Source organism: Kogia breviceps, chromosome 6, assembly GCF_026419965.1.
Source record: "Kogia breviceps isolate mKogBre1 chromosome 6, mKogBre1 haplotype 1, whole genome shotgun sequence".
Lineage (NCBI taxonomy): Eukaryota > Metazoa > Chordata > Mammalia > Artiodactyla > Physeteridae > Kogia > Kogia breviceps.
In genome coordinates this window covers 85678469-85692253 of record NC_081315.1, presented here as the reverse complement: position 1 = coordinate 85692253, position 13785 = coordinate 85678469, and the positions used below count along the sequence as shown (strand labels likewise).

At 42.4% G+C, this 13785-nt stretch overlaps 1 protein-coding gene and 1 pseudogene across 1 annotated transcript in view; one reads left to right on the top strand and one right to left on the bottom strand.

Moving 5' to 3' along the window:
- The window catches only part of RELL1 (RELT like 1), a 66637-nt gene that overhangs the window by 44327 nt on the left and 8525 nt on the right, over nucleotides 1-13785 (bottom strand). The gene's annotated exons all lie outside the window — the stretch shown is intronic.
- On the top strand, nucleotides 8964-10454 carry LOC131758949 (histone-binding protein RBBP4 pseudogene; annotated as a pseudogene).

Here is a 13785-nt window from a genome sequence, read left to right as displayed (position 1 = left end):
ATTGCAGTTATGTTGAGGGAAGTCCTTAATCCTACAAGATGATGGCGGAGGGATTTAGGGTGAAATTAACACTGTCTGCGGCTTGATTTCAAATAGTTCAGCAAAAAAAGTAGGTAGATGGAGGTATGTGGATGGGTGGATGGGCAGATAGAAAGGGTGAGCAAGTGAATATGGCAAAATATTGAAACCAAGTGGTTAGTGTACAGCAGTCCACCTTACTTTCAACTCTTCTGTAATAAAAGTTCACTAAGTCCCATTTTATCATTTTTAAATACCCTTTATGGGAGCCTAATTATTATTTTTAATGGGAAAATGCATTTCAATTTCTAACCCAATTACTCAAAAAGGAATGTCTGGAGCACAACCCTCCCCTGATCTGCAGTTCCTTTGTATAAGTACCATAGGGGTTGAGAAGGGAAATAATTAGTGTGGATTCAGGAAGAAAAAGGACTTTATATTAGGTTTCAAAAGAAAAACTTAATTTGACTGGACAAAAAAGGGAACAAACATTCTTGACAGGCAGGAGGTTTGGGGACAAAACTGAATTACTCCTGAACCCCAGGTAGCTACAAGAACAAAGAACCAAAACTGGGGTGATGTCAATATAAAGAAACAAAGATACAAAAATTATGATGGAAACTATAAATATTTACCATCTCAGGTTTCCATTTAGACTAGAAGGGGAAAACTAACTTTGCAGGGTAAGAGAAAGTCCCTAGCATTCTCCACAACTGTCTTGGATTTACCAATTCTTCAAGAGCACCAAAAGATTGAAAAAAACAGAAAAGAGCTACAGCCCCACAGCTACTCCTTGGGGAGGGATTCAGTTTAGGACACCAGTGTTTTGAGAAGTCAACGATCTCAACTTCTGGACTCTTTCTGAATCTTCCAGAATACTTCAAACAGTGGTTTGCATTCAGATGACACAGAAGGCTCATCTGACCTGAGCTCACCCCACATGGGGCAAAGGTCAGCTTGCCAGTGTCTGCAATGGGATACAGGCCAGGAAGTCACCCGCCATGCCTCTAAGACAGAAAAGGCTGAGGAGTCCCAAGGGACTTCAAGGGGTGGGGCATATCATGGGGTCCTCAGAGAGGGGAATAAGCGAGGGCGATGCCCAAGGGGCTGCAGGGACCGGGAGAGCTCAGCAGTGTGGACCCCAGCTGAATCTCCCCACTCCTCTTTTCCTATTCTCCTACCCCTTCCTCTGCCTCTCCTCTTTCTCTTGCTATTTTCAGTGTTGTCCATTTGGGGATTTTTACTGTAGCACTGTCAGTCTCCTGGAGATGGGGTGGGTGGGTGGCTGGAGGACAGGAGTGGAGTGAGACTTTGACTGTAGACCCTTCCTCACCTTTCAAATTGTAAATTACATCAACTCAAGAAAAATTAGAATTTTTTAAAAGACATTTGCTTGATATGACTGCAAAGCAATGGACTTCAGAAATTTAATAATCACTTCAGATTCTTTTCTAAAGGTGGTGTGTCATAAAGAATGAGTGGCTACGTTAAGGTAACTGTAGGGCAGCATTTACCAAGTGTTTGCAGTGCTTCGTGCACAATTCCATTTCATTTCCACATCTTAAGGTAGGTTCATTATTCCCATGTGCAGATGAGGAAAATAAGGCCCATGGGGGTTCAATAACAAGTTCTAACATATACTGGGACAGGATTCAAGCCAAGCCTCGAGACCCCAGAGCCCTGCACTCTTATCCACATTGTTTAGCAGCGTCTGTTAAGAGTGGAGATTGGTTTTCAGTTTTACCTAGTAAGTGACACATGCCTCACAGTAAACAGGTGGGTTAAACCATCACCAGTTGACCACAGAGTTGGGCTGGAGCCCAGGTCTGCATCCACCCACCCGAATGCCCTTCAACACTAAAAAGGTGCCTCTCGCCAAATGACCCTATCATGTGTGATAAACATTGGAATCTGCATGCATCTTGTTAAATATAAGAATCACCTTCATGAGAAAGTATTAAAGTCAGCTACAGCAAGATAAATTTGTATTGACTTCATTTTTTAAAATATTCTCAGCAGCATAAAATTTCCCGATATTAATTTCTACTACAAAAAGCAAAAGATCACTCTAAAGTAGAATGCTATTTTACTGCTCCATAACTATTATGGAAGTAAAAGGAAGACTTTTTTCTATCTATTGAAAAGCATCGTGTTCACAGGTATGTTTTCACATTTCACATTATCACAAACAATTATACTTCGAAGCAATTCAATAGTTGTCACAAACATAATTTGTGCTAACAATGTTAGTTGCATGGCATCTAAAAATCTTTCAGAAAGAAAGAAGGGAGGGAAGGAGGGAGGGAAAGAAAGAATGGAAAAGGCAAAAGAAAATCTTCAATCACATACATTATTAGCTAGAGACATCATATAAAAGTTTCTGCTCAGATGACACTTGATGCTGTCATTGTCTTATCTGAAATGTCTAATCCCAAGGAAGTAGCCAAGAGGGCGGATGAGATCCTCATTTGGCAAATAAATCGGTGGTCTAACATGACTTCACTGGGGAGATATAGAAATGAGCCAGGCAGAAGAACCAACACTCAAGAGCCACTGACAGCACCCACCACCCACTTCACTACAAGCACATCTCTTGGGCATACTGTGGTCAACGTTAGGAAACCCAACGTGGGTGACAGAACTTGCAGGAAAAGCCTGATTTAAGCCAAACACTCCTGTTTCCCCAAGTAGCAAGGAGAATGTCCTATCATTGTACCCTGAACCCCTATCACAGTTCCTGGAACACAGTAGGAGCACCTTAAACTTTTGCCACATGCAACCTGTGAATTCTGAAAGCAGATTCCATCCCTCCAGAAGGGTTCCTCGATTACTGATCAAGTGTCCACTTTCACTGCAACTGGATCAGCAGTTTTGTTAAGACGCTATTTGGTGGGACAGAAGGTCCAATGCACTTGTACCTTCATTTGCCAAATGCTGACAGCTTTTAAAAACTTATATAAATAAGTTCTTTTCAGAGCTGGACGACTGATCCACCCCATAGCTTTACCCACTTGTTGGGTAAGACCTTTCCAAAAGATGTAAATATACCAGCAAACCCCTGTACTCATCAAAATCAACAGAAGGTTCCAGTTAGCAAAGATTCAAAGGAAGGCCACAAATGGCAGCACGCTCCCAAGCCCAGCTTTGGGAACTGGCCCTCCACTGGATTTTCACAGGACTCCATCATATTCCACACTGCCGCGTGCGTCAAGGCGCGGAGCTGACATACCCTGACATACCAAAGACGCTGCCCTCTTTCCACAGGGATGCAATCCCTAACAGATCTGTTCCTGAACATTCCTCGCAAGAGGCCAAGCAGGGACTAGGTTAGAAATTATTTAAACTACGGGAGGAAGCTAACCAGCAAGTGCCAGGACAAAACCACCAAATGGGGAGAGGACAGGCCCAGATAGTCTATTTCTCCCAGAAACTGCAAGAGGGGGGCCCAGGGAGGAGGGGGTTCCCGTAGGAACCAGTGACTGCCCTGGAGCTCCACAGAGAGGGCGCTGACTCAGAGGACCAGGCCACCAGGAGCTAGGTCCCCGGTTTCTGGCTACAACCCGCCCCTGCCAGGGTGGGAGTACAGCCAAGTAATTTCTACCGTGCAGAAGACAACACAAACTACCCACGTGGGAAAACTAGGGGGTGGTGCCGAGCCGGATGGGCTTCAAAAGGGAAAACAGCCGGGTGACTGGCCCTACAGAGGGAGAGAGGGAGTTAGTGACTGATTCTCCAGGGGTGTGTTAGGGGTTCACCATCCCACATCCAGGGCCTCTGGGAGTTCAACCACTCTACCACCAATCAGTAAGAACAGCAAACCTCTACCGAGTGCTTATTTCTGAGCTGGGCATCTTTACTCGCATTATCTTTTTTTTTTTTTTTTTTTTTTTAACCTTCAGGACTCTTAGATAGGTGTTGCAATGAAACCCATCTTAGAAATGGAGACATTAAAGAACAAAGTATTGAGGTCAAGGTCACTCATCTGGGGAATGGCCAGGATTTGAACCAAGGTCTGTTGCAAGCAGGGCCCAAGCTCTCAACCAAAGCTGCTCCCTAGAAAGAAAGAAGGCAAAAAGCAGAAGCTAGCTTTTTCTTGCTTCCTGCCTGTGAGACCCCAGGCAAGTCCATTAACTTCCCAGTGCCTCAGTTTCCTCATCTCTAAAATACAGATAATAGAATGGTTTCTGAGCAGTAATGATATGAACTCAGGTTTAGCCGAGGTCCTAGAACAGAGTAAATGCTCAATAAACATTAGCTAGCATTGCTGTGATGCTTGTTATCAGTGGTAATAAGTGTAAACACTGCTATCCTCACAAAGCTTCCAGCTCAGCTGGGAATACAAAGCCAACAGACAGGAATAGACACTGAAGCACGTGAGCCCAACTGGAGGGGCAGAGTTAAATGTGGGGGGCAGAGAAATACCTTAAACCCTGGAGGTGAGGGAGCAGCTGCCCAAGGCGGCACCGCGGGGGCCAGTCTGCAGCTCCCATAACATTGACATCAGTCCAGTTTCTCTTCCTTCCAGGAACAGGAAGGGGTAACAATTAAACAGAAAACTACAAAAGTCCTAAATGCAGGGTTTTCCAATTAGTCACAGGTTAAGTCAGGCAGTGTTCCTGCTAGACAGGCACGTGGCCAACCTTGTGCGAATATGGGAACTGGCGAGCAGAGATGGTATATGTGGAGGGCCACGGTCCTGTCCTGGGGAAGTCATGAAGTCCTCTGTCGGGAATTCTCCCCTGGGGCTGTTAGAGAGAGCAAAGGAACAGGAACTAAGATAGAAAATAAAGACCATTTCGGAAAAGGCAAACAAAGGCAAGATTAAACAGAAGTAATTAGGAAAACCCTAGATACAGAGAACCTGATTTAAGGGAAATAAATAAACGTCAGTAGTCTGAAACTCAAATAAGAACTCTGAAAACCGGTAGCAAGGGTAAGACACTTAGAAGAATACTATTAATATTCGTCACGTACTGATGCATACTTTGTATAATTACTATTCCAAGCACTTTACAGGTATGAACTTGTTCAACCTTTACAATAACCCTATGAGGTAGGCACTATTGTTTTCAACCCCATCTTACAGATAGGAAAACTACAGCACAGAGAGGTCAAGTAACTTATACCAGGTCACACAGCTAGCCAAGTAGCAGAGGTGAGATTTTAATCCAGGCAGCCTGGCTCCAGAGCTCCATACTCTGTGCTCAATTGCCTGTGAGAGTTACCAGCTTTGATATTCAGTAAAGTTCCACAAAATGGGATTAATCATAGCTCATATCTATGTTGAGTTAGTGTCTTGAGTAGAAGAATCTATGAGTAATCACTACTCATCTATTTCAATAAGAAACCTAAAATGAGAGAATGGTTTTCCCTAGTGAGTCAACTATTGGGAAGAGAAGGTGCATTTAAGTTACAGTCTCTCCAGGTCAACTTATCTATTTTTTTGGCATTAAATACCTACTTCAAAAGAAAAAAATCCTGCTACCATTATAAGGAACAAAATCAAAAAGCCATCTGATCTACACTCCACACTGTTGAAATTGCTGATTACTTACTGAAAATCCTAAACTTCCCTTTGTTTTAAAACAATAGAAACTATTTGTATGAAGGGATTGGATTTGCCATATCCCTTTTCCAAAATGATCGAAATTGTTTAAAAAAAATGTTAAGTGAAGAAATTAACACAAAGCAATATTTTGAGCTAACATGATCTCAGTTTTATTGAGACGAATTTTTTTTTAATTATTTATTTGGCTGCGTTGGGTCTTCGTTGCTGCGCATGGGCTTTCTCTAGTTGCAGCGAGTGCGGGCTACTCTTGGTTGCGGTGCTCGGGCTTCTCATTGCAGTGGCTTCTCTTGCTGCGGAGCACGGGCTCTAGGTGCGAGGGCTTCAGCAGTTGTGGCTCGCGGGCTCAGTAGTTGTGGCTCACGGGTTCTAGAGCGCAGGCTCAGAAGTTGTGGCGCATGGGCTTAGTTGCTCTGCGGCATGTGGGATCTTCCCAGACCAGGGGTCGAACCCGTGCCCCCTGCATTGGCAAGCAGATTCTTAACCACTGTGCCACCAGGGAAGTCCCATCTCAGTATTTTGAAAGAAAAAGTACCAAAATGTTTACACAAAGCTACGGCACAGAGAGGTCAAGTAACTTATACCAGGTCACACAGCTAGCAAATAGCAGAGGTGAGTTTTTAATCCAGGCAGCCTGGCTCCAGAGCCCCATACTCTAAGCTCTATTGCCTGTTATCTCTGAGTAGTGAGATTACAAGTTATTTTTATTTTCTTTTTAGTATTTTGTATCTTTTGTTGGTGGAACTTGGGAGTATATATTTTTTTCTTTTTTGCCTTTTAGTATTTTCTCAAATGCCTTTTTTTAAAAAATATTTATTTATTTGGCTGCACCGGGTCCTAGTTGCAGCATGTGGGATCTTCGTCGCCGTGTGCAGGATCTTCCTTACGGAATGCAGGATATCTTAGTTGCTGGCATGTTAACTTTTAGCTGTGGCATGTGACATCTAGTTCCCTGACCAGGGATCGAACCTCGGGCGGCCTGCATTGGGAGCGGGGAGTCTTAGCCACTGTACCACCAGGGAAGTCCCTTAAATGTCTTGATGGCAGTCACAATAGTTGTTGGGTTTTTTTTAAACTGCAGATAGAAAGTCAATAAGAACTTAATTCCTCTTAAGTTTGAACCATATGAAACTGTTGTCACTGTAGGTCAAAAACAGTAGAATACTGGTAATTTCCTGTGGCTTATCCTAATAGTAATATTAATGCTGTGGAGGTAAACCAAAGCTCTGAAAATCCCTTAGTGAGGAGACAACCTATAACTGCAATCCATAATACTTACGTATGAGATATTTCCACTGACTGAAGGCAGAGACAAGGCTATGAAATCTTTGGTCGACACCTTAGGAGAGACGGGTCAATGGAAACCACAGAGTGGTGTAACTTCTACTTTATTACACTATAAAACACAATGTAAATACATAAATAATAAGGCACTGGCCTGATAACTTTTTTTCTTTCCCACTATACTTTTTTCTTAAAGGACTTTTCAGTCTTTAAATAGTAAACCACCATAATTTCAGAGATTATTACAGCCACAATGTTTTAATATTATGCATTGATATTTCACAATAAGAAAGACTTGACTGCTTCATTTTCCAACAACTAATTCTCCATCACCAACTGGGTGTCCTGCAATGCAATTCATTTCTGACACCAATTGCCTGGAGTTAGTGCAAACCCCACGTTAGACACGGGCAGCAAATGGCATCTAACCACTTAACCAGGCTAACCCACTACAAAGTCAGGGCTTCCCATCATCTCCCTCAGGTTTGACACTTTGCTATGATGGCTCAGAGAACTCAGGAAAGCGCTATACTTATTATTATCATTTTATTATAAAGGATACAACTCAGGAACAGCTAAATGGAAGAGATGCATAGGGCAAAGAATTGGGGGTGGGGAGGGGAGGTAGCATAGAGCTTCCATGCTCTCTCCAGACCCAGCACCCTCCCAGCACATCCATGGGTTCACCAACCCAGCAGCTCCTTTAGCCTCCTTGTTTCAGAGTTTGTATCGAATTTTTAAGAAATTTCACTACACAGGCATGATTAATTAAGTCACTGGCTATTGGTGATTAACTCAATCGTCAAAACCTCATCCCTCCCTGAGTTCAGGGGATGCAGCTAAAAGTTCCAACCCACTATAATCATAAAGTTGGTTCCTCTGACAACCTGCCCTCATCCTGAAGCTATCTAAGGGCCCACCAAGAGGCCCATTCATTAGGGTGAACTCAGGTATAGTCTAAAGGGCTCATTAAGAATAACAAAAGACACTCCTATCACTCAGGAAATTCCAAGGGTTCATGAGTTTTGTGCTAGGAACATGGGACAAAACCCAAATATATATATATATATATACACACACACACATATATATTCACACACACATATATACACACACACACACACATATATATAGCCTTTATTATACCACATTGACTCAAAGTCAAGAGTCTGATTTATATATCAAGGTGCATCACTGAATGACATGGAAAAGATCAACTACTTTATCCTATGGTTCAAGCAAAAGAATTCTCCTTCCTTCCTTGAAGACTCCCCGCTTCCTATCCCACTGGCTCCCAGGCACTAAGACACACCAAGTCCTCTGCCTCTGCAAGCACCACGTCCATAATATGAAAGCACCGAATGTACACTAAATTACTTTCAAGTGAGTTATTTTTCCTCCCCCAAATCTATTCGGTCACGTTATAAGAAATCAAGGGACTAAGAAAACGGACTTGCCAAAAGTGACAGAGAGATAGAGCCCTTAGACAAGCAGGGTTTTATAAATCAATGCAGTGTTGATCTGCGTGTTTTATTTAAAGACACGACCCTAAACACTGATGGCCAGCACTGCCCTCCTGACCTGAGCTCGCCCGGAGAGAGAAGAAAACAATGAGAACTTGACCAACAATAGCTAGCGCAAAAGCTGGACATGCACAACAGTCCTCTAAAAATAAATGTTAAGCAATGAAGAATTCAAGAGGCAAGATGATTTATACAATTTCAGAGGATTTACTCTAGCCTTTACCATTCATGAGCACTTTCTGGCCTTCACACCACCAAGACGATATACACTGCACTTACTTCACGGTTCTAATTTCCCAGCAAACTTTGAAAACTTGTTTCTGTCTATACATCATACGCATTATATTAAACCTATACACTATATAGGTCATATTTGTATTACTTACAAAGGACTACATTATTCGTTTGATCCTCCAAACAACTTTGAGATGTATAAAGAACGGGTATATTCATTCTCTCTCCCTCTCCTTCCCTCCCCCTCTCCCTGCCCACCCCTAACCCTCCCCCTTTTCTCCAGATGAGGAAACAGCACAGCAATCTCAATGGCCTTGTTGAAAGTACTGGGGCCCACGCCTCTCGCAAAGCTCAACCTGATCCCACTGGCTTGTCTGCCCGCCACGGCCGACAAGGAAGCAGCCTTTGATGACGCAGTAGAAGAACGTGTGATCAATGAAGAATACAAAATATGGAAAAAGAACACTCCTTTTCTTTACGATTTGGTGATGACCCATGCTCTGGAGTGGCCCAGCCTAACTGCACAGTGGCTTCCTGATGTAACCAGACCAGAAGGGAAAGATTTCAGTATTCATCGATTTGTCCTGGGGACACACACGTCAGATGAACAAAACCACCTTGTGATAGCCAGAGTGCAGCTCCCTAATGATGATGCTCAGTTGGATGAGTCACACTACGACAGTGAAAAAGGAGAATTTGGAGGTTTGGGCTCGGTTAGTGGAAAAATTGAAATAGAAATCAAGATCAACCATGAAGGAGAAGTAAACAGGGCACGCTATATGCCCCAGAACCCTTGCATCATTGCCACAAAGACTCCATCCAGTGATGTTCTTGTTTTTGACTATACGAAACATCCTTCTAAACCAGACCCTTCTGGAGAGTGCAACCCAGACTTGTGTCTCCGTGGACATCAGAAGGAAGGCTACGGGCTTTCTTGGAACCCAAATCTCAGTGGGCACTTACTTAGTGCTTCAGATGACCATACTATCTGCCTATGGGACATCAGTGCTGTTCCAAAGGAAGGAAAAGTTGTGGATGCGAAGACCATCTTTACAGGGCATACAGCAGTAGTAGAAGAGGTCTCCTGGCATCTGCTCCATGAGTCTCTGTTTGGGTCAGTTGTTGATGATCAGAAACTTATGATCTGGGATACTCGTTCAAACAATACTTCCAAACCAAGCCACTCAGTTGATGCTCACACTGCTGAAGTGAACTGCCTTTCTTTCAATCCTTATAGTGAGTTCATTCTTGCCACAGGATCAGCTGACAAGACTGTTGCCTTGTGGGATCTGAGAAATCTGAAACTTAAGTTGCATTCCTTTGAATCACAGAAGGATGAAATATTCCAGGTTCAGTGGTCACCTCACAATGAGACTATTTTGGCTTCCAGTGGTACTGATCGCAGACTGAATGTCTGGGATTTAAGTAAAATTGGAGAGGAACAGTCCCCGGAAGATGCAGAAGATGGGCCACCAGAGTTGTTGTTTATTAATGGTGGTCACATTGCCAAGAAATCTGATTTCTCCTGGAATCCCAATGAACCTTGGGTGATTTGTTCTGTATCAGAAGACAATATCATGCAAGTTTGGCAAATGGCAGAGAACATTTGTAATGATGAAGACCCTGAAGGAAGTGTGGATCCAGAAGGACAAGGATCCTAGAGAATGTCTGCACGTCTTGAGATTTTAGACTCCCCTTTTCTTCCTCTCAACCCTGAGATTGATTTAACACTGGTTTTGAGACACAGACTTTGGTTATCCCTCTATAATAAGTTCTATCAACAATGTTCTTAGTCCAAACAGAAGGTGTTTTCTAAATATTAACTGGGGGCTTCTTGATTCAGCAAAGCCACAGACTTATATTTAAATTTTCTTCAGGAATTTTCTAGTAACAGAGGTCTAAAGTAGCCACAAAAAGGGGAATATTGTGTGTGGTTATTTTTCTTCTTATGCTGTATCCCCATGTTTTTCTGACTCATTTAAGTAAATGCTAGAGTGAGTAAGAAATAGAGCCAAGTAAGGTAGGTGTCTGAGCCATGAAGTATAAATACTACAAGATGTCGTTTTTATTCAGGAAATAGGGGAGATTCAAGTCATATAAATTCCTGCTCTAAAATCTTCACACCGAACTTTCCAGGATACACATTTTCTTACATGGACCAGTCTCCTCTCAGTTTCTTCAGTTAAGTCAAAACAATGTGTTCCTCTTTCCCCATATATTTTTGCTTGTTAGTGTATTTCTTGAGCTGTTTTCATATTAATTTCTTTCCTTTCTGTGAAATGGTTTAAAAAAAAAAAAAAAAAAAACTTGGGACCACCAAGTTGTAAAGATGTATGTTTTTACCTGACAGTTATACCACAGGTAGACTGTCCAGTTAAATTGAGAAGAGCGAATCAATAGCTTGTATTTGTTTTTAAAATTAAATTAATCCTGGATAAGAGTTGCTTTTTTTTTTAAGAAGTTAGTCCTTGACCACTAGTTTGATACCATCTCTATTTTGGGTGACCTGTTTCACCAGCAGGCCTGTTACTCTCCATGACTAACTGTGTAAGTGCTTATAATGGAATAAATTGCTTTTCTACATAAAAAAAAAAAAGAAAGTACTGGGGCCATGTCTTGTACTCAGGTCTTACTCAGCTCAGCAACTGGAGCTCTTCCATCACACTGCAATGCCTGAGGGCCCTTCTGGTCCCCTATCCTCCACTGCACCCCATCCTTAGCCCCCAACTGCCTGCACAGTCAAGCACCTAGTTTCAGGAGCCCCAGAGCCTAGCCTCAACCTGCCCTCTGCAGTCTCACCGGGTCTGCACTGACCTCTCCTGACCTATCTCCATATCTCTGCACAAACTGTTCCTTTTGCTGGGCTGCCATCCCCACACTCCCCTTTAAGGTCTGCTTAAAATGCCATGTTATAGGCTCTCAAGGCTTTTCCATCCCTTCTATCAGAAGGAAAGTCTCTCTCCTCTGTGATGCCACGTGGCACTTTGTCTGTAGGTCTCTGATGATACCAAATACATCCTCCTTATTCTGTAACAACTTGTATTCATAGCTTATCTCCTCTCCCTTCTCAATCACAAGTTAGTAGAGAACGGAACAAGTTTGTTGTTCATTTTATATACCTACACAACACCTAACAGTACCTCAAAGAAGGCCCTCATTTTTAAATGAATTGCATGCTGTTTATATGGAATATCTACATGTTTTACCTGCAAAGACTATTAAGACACTGACTTGGCAATCATGCATTGGAAATGAGTTTTACCTTCAAAACCCAGCTTCCTTGGGCCTATCATCTGGCTTTAAATGATAGCCCATGCCTCTTTTTTTTTTTTTTTTTTTTCCCATGGGTGGTTGTTTTGTGTTTTGCTTTAATAGAGGAGGAGGAGGTTGGAAAGAATTGAGGAAGCCTCAGAAGCATTCAGGCCATACAACTATATAGCATAAACATGCAAAAAAAATGAAGGAATGCCTGTTCATTAGCCATCTGCCACTTCACCAATGCCAGGAAATTCCAGGCTGCCGTTTCTTATAATGTGACTAATTCACATGATTGTGTTGGAGACTTCCAGCTACGGGAGAGCCATTGGAGTATTTGAAAATTAGTGCTCCCGAGTTATATTGTGAGACAGAAAACCCAGTGAATTCTTCCAACTTTTACCCATTACAGGAATCTCAGAGAACCACATTATGTTCGTATATGCATGGGGGGAGGAAGGATTGGCATGTTAGTGATATTGAAAAGAATTTGTTGTCTGTTTGTGACCCTTACCTACCACGTGACATTTTATAAATGTCCGACTACTCAGCTAAACTTAGCTGGCCACTTAAGAAGGGTAATGGCATAATTGTTTAATGTGTCTTTTCAAGAAACTGAAATCGTTTTTTTTTTTTTTTTTTGGTACGCGGGCCTCTCACTGCTGCGGCCTCTCCCGCCGCGCAGCTCGGCAGCATGTGGGATCTTCCCGGACCGGGGCACGAGCCCGTGTCCCCTGCATCAGCAGGCGGACTCTCAACCACTGCGCCACCAGGGAAGCCCTGAAATAGATTTTTTCAAATATCTCCCTCATACCAAAACTTTATAAAAATCAGTTCGAAATCTAATTACATGTAAATTGAATTAGTCCCTTCAAATATTTACTCTAAAAGTAAATAGACAATTCCTGAAGAATTCCTTGGATAATCGCTCATTTTCCACTAAGAACAAAATCTACATTCAATAAATAAACTGCCTTAGTTTTCTCTTTCAGTAGATGGACCTACAATGAAAAAGTAAAAAAAAAATAATAGTAAATAAATATAAGACCATCCTTCCACCAGTAGCTCTGAGCATAGAGTACATGCAATTTCACATAACAACAACAAAGAACATTTGAGAACAATGAACATATATATAGCTTTGGCTTCCCCACATCTAGGACTTGAATGAGACATTTCACTTCTCTTCATCTTGGTTATCCCTCTGTACATGTTTCCTCATCTCTACAAAACAGAATAGAGCAAACTGCTCCTCATAGAGGTTGCAAGAAATAAACCTGATGAAGTAATCAAATATTTGAGTGTGTCTTATATGCTCTGCTGCCTAGTTAACACAAAACATAGTGGAAACAACTGCCTATGATTCTGTGTTAAATAACAGACAATAGATCCAACATGTATGTATTCATGGACTCGAGATGTATATTCACAGGAGATAAAATCACTGAGAATGCCTAGGAAGGGTTTCCTGGAAGTGTTATCCTATATCTCGCTTCAAGGATGGCAGGAAAACAGGACAACTAGCCCATGAAGAGGGGATGGATTTCCAGGTTAAGATACTTACACAGCATCATTTGGGAAGCAGTTAGAAATTCAAATTCTCCAGTCCCTTCCCAGACCTACAGACACTGGAGGAGGGGGAGAGCGACCTATCTGTGTTGTGACCAGCATTCTAGTTAATTCTGATGCATGCTCAAGTGTAGGGATGAATGCTCTGACTTTGCTCGTTCTAACCTCCTCTATTCCACAACCACGTGTCCCCTTCACCTGGCTAATGCTGACACTTTTACAACTATAAATTCAAACTTCATTTCCTCCAGAAAGTCTTACTCAACCTGTACTCAACTCTCGTCCCACCCCCAGCCCCAGGTCAGGTACTCTGACCCTGTGCCGTACTTTCCTTAT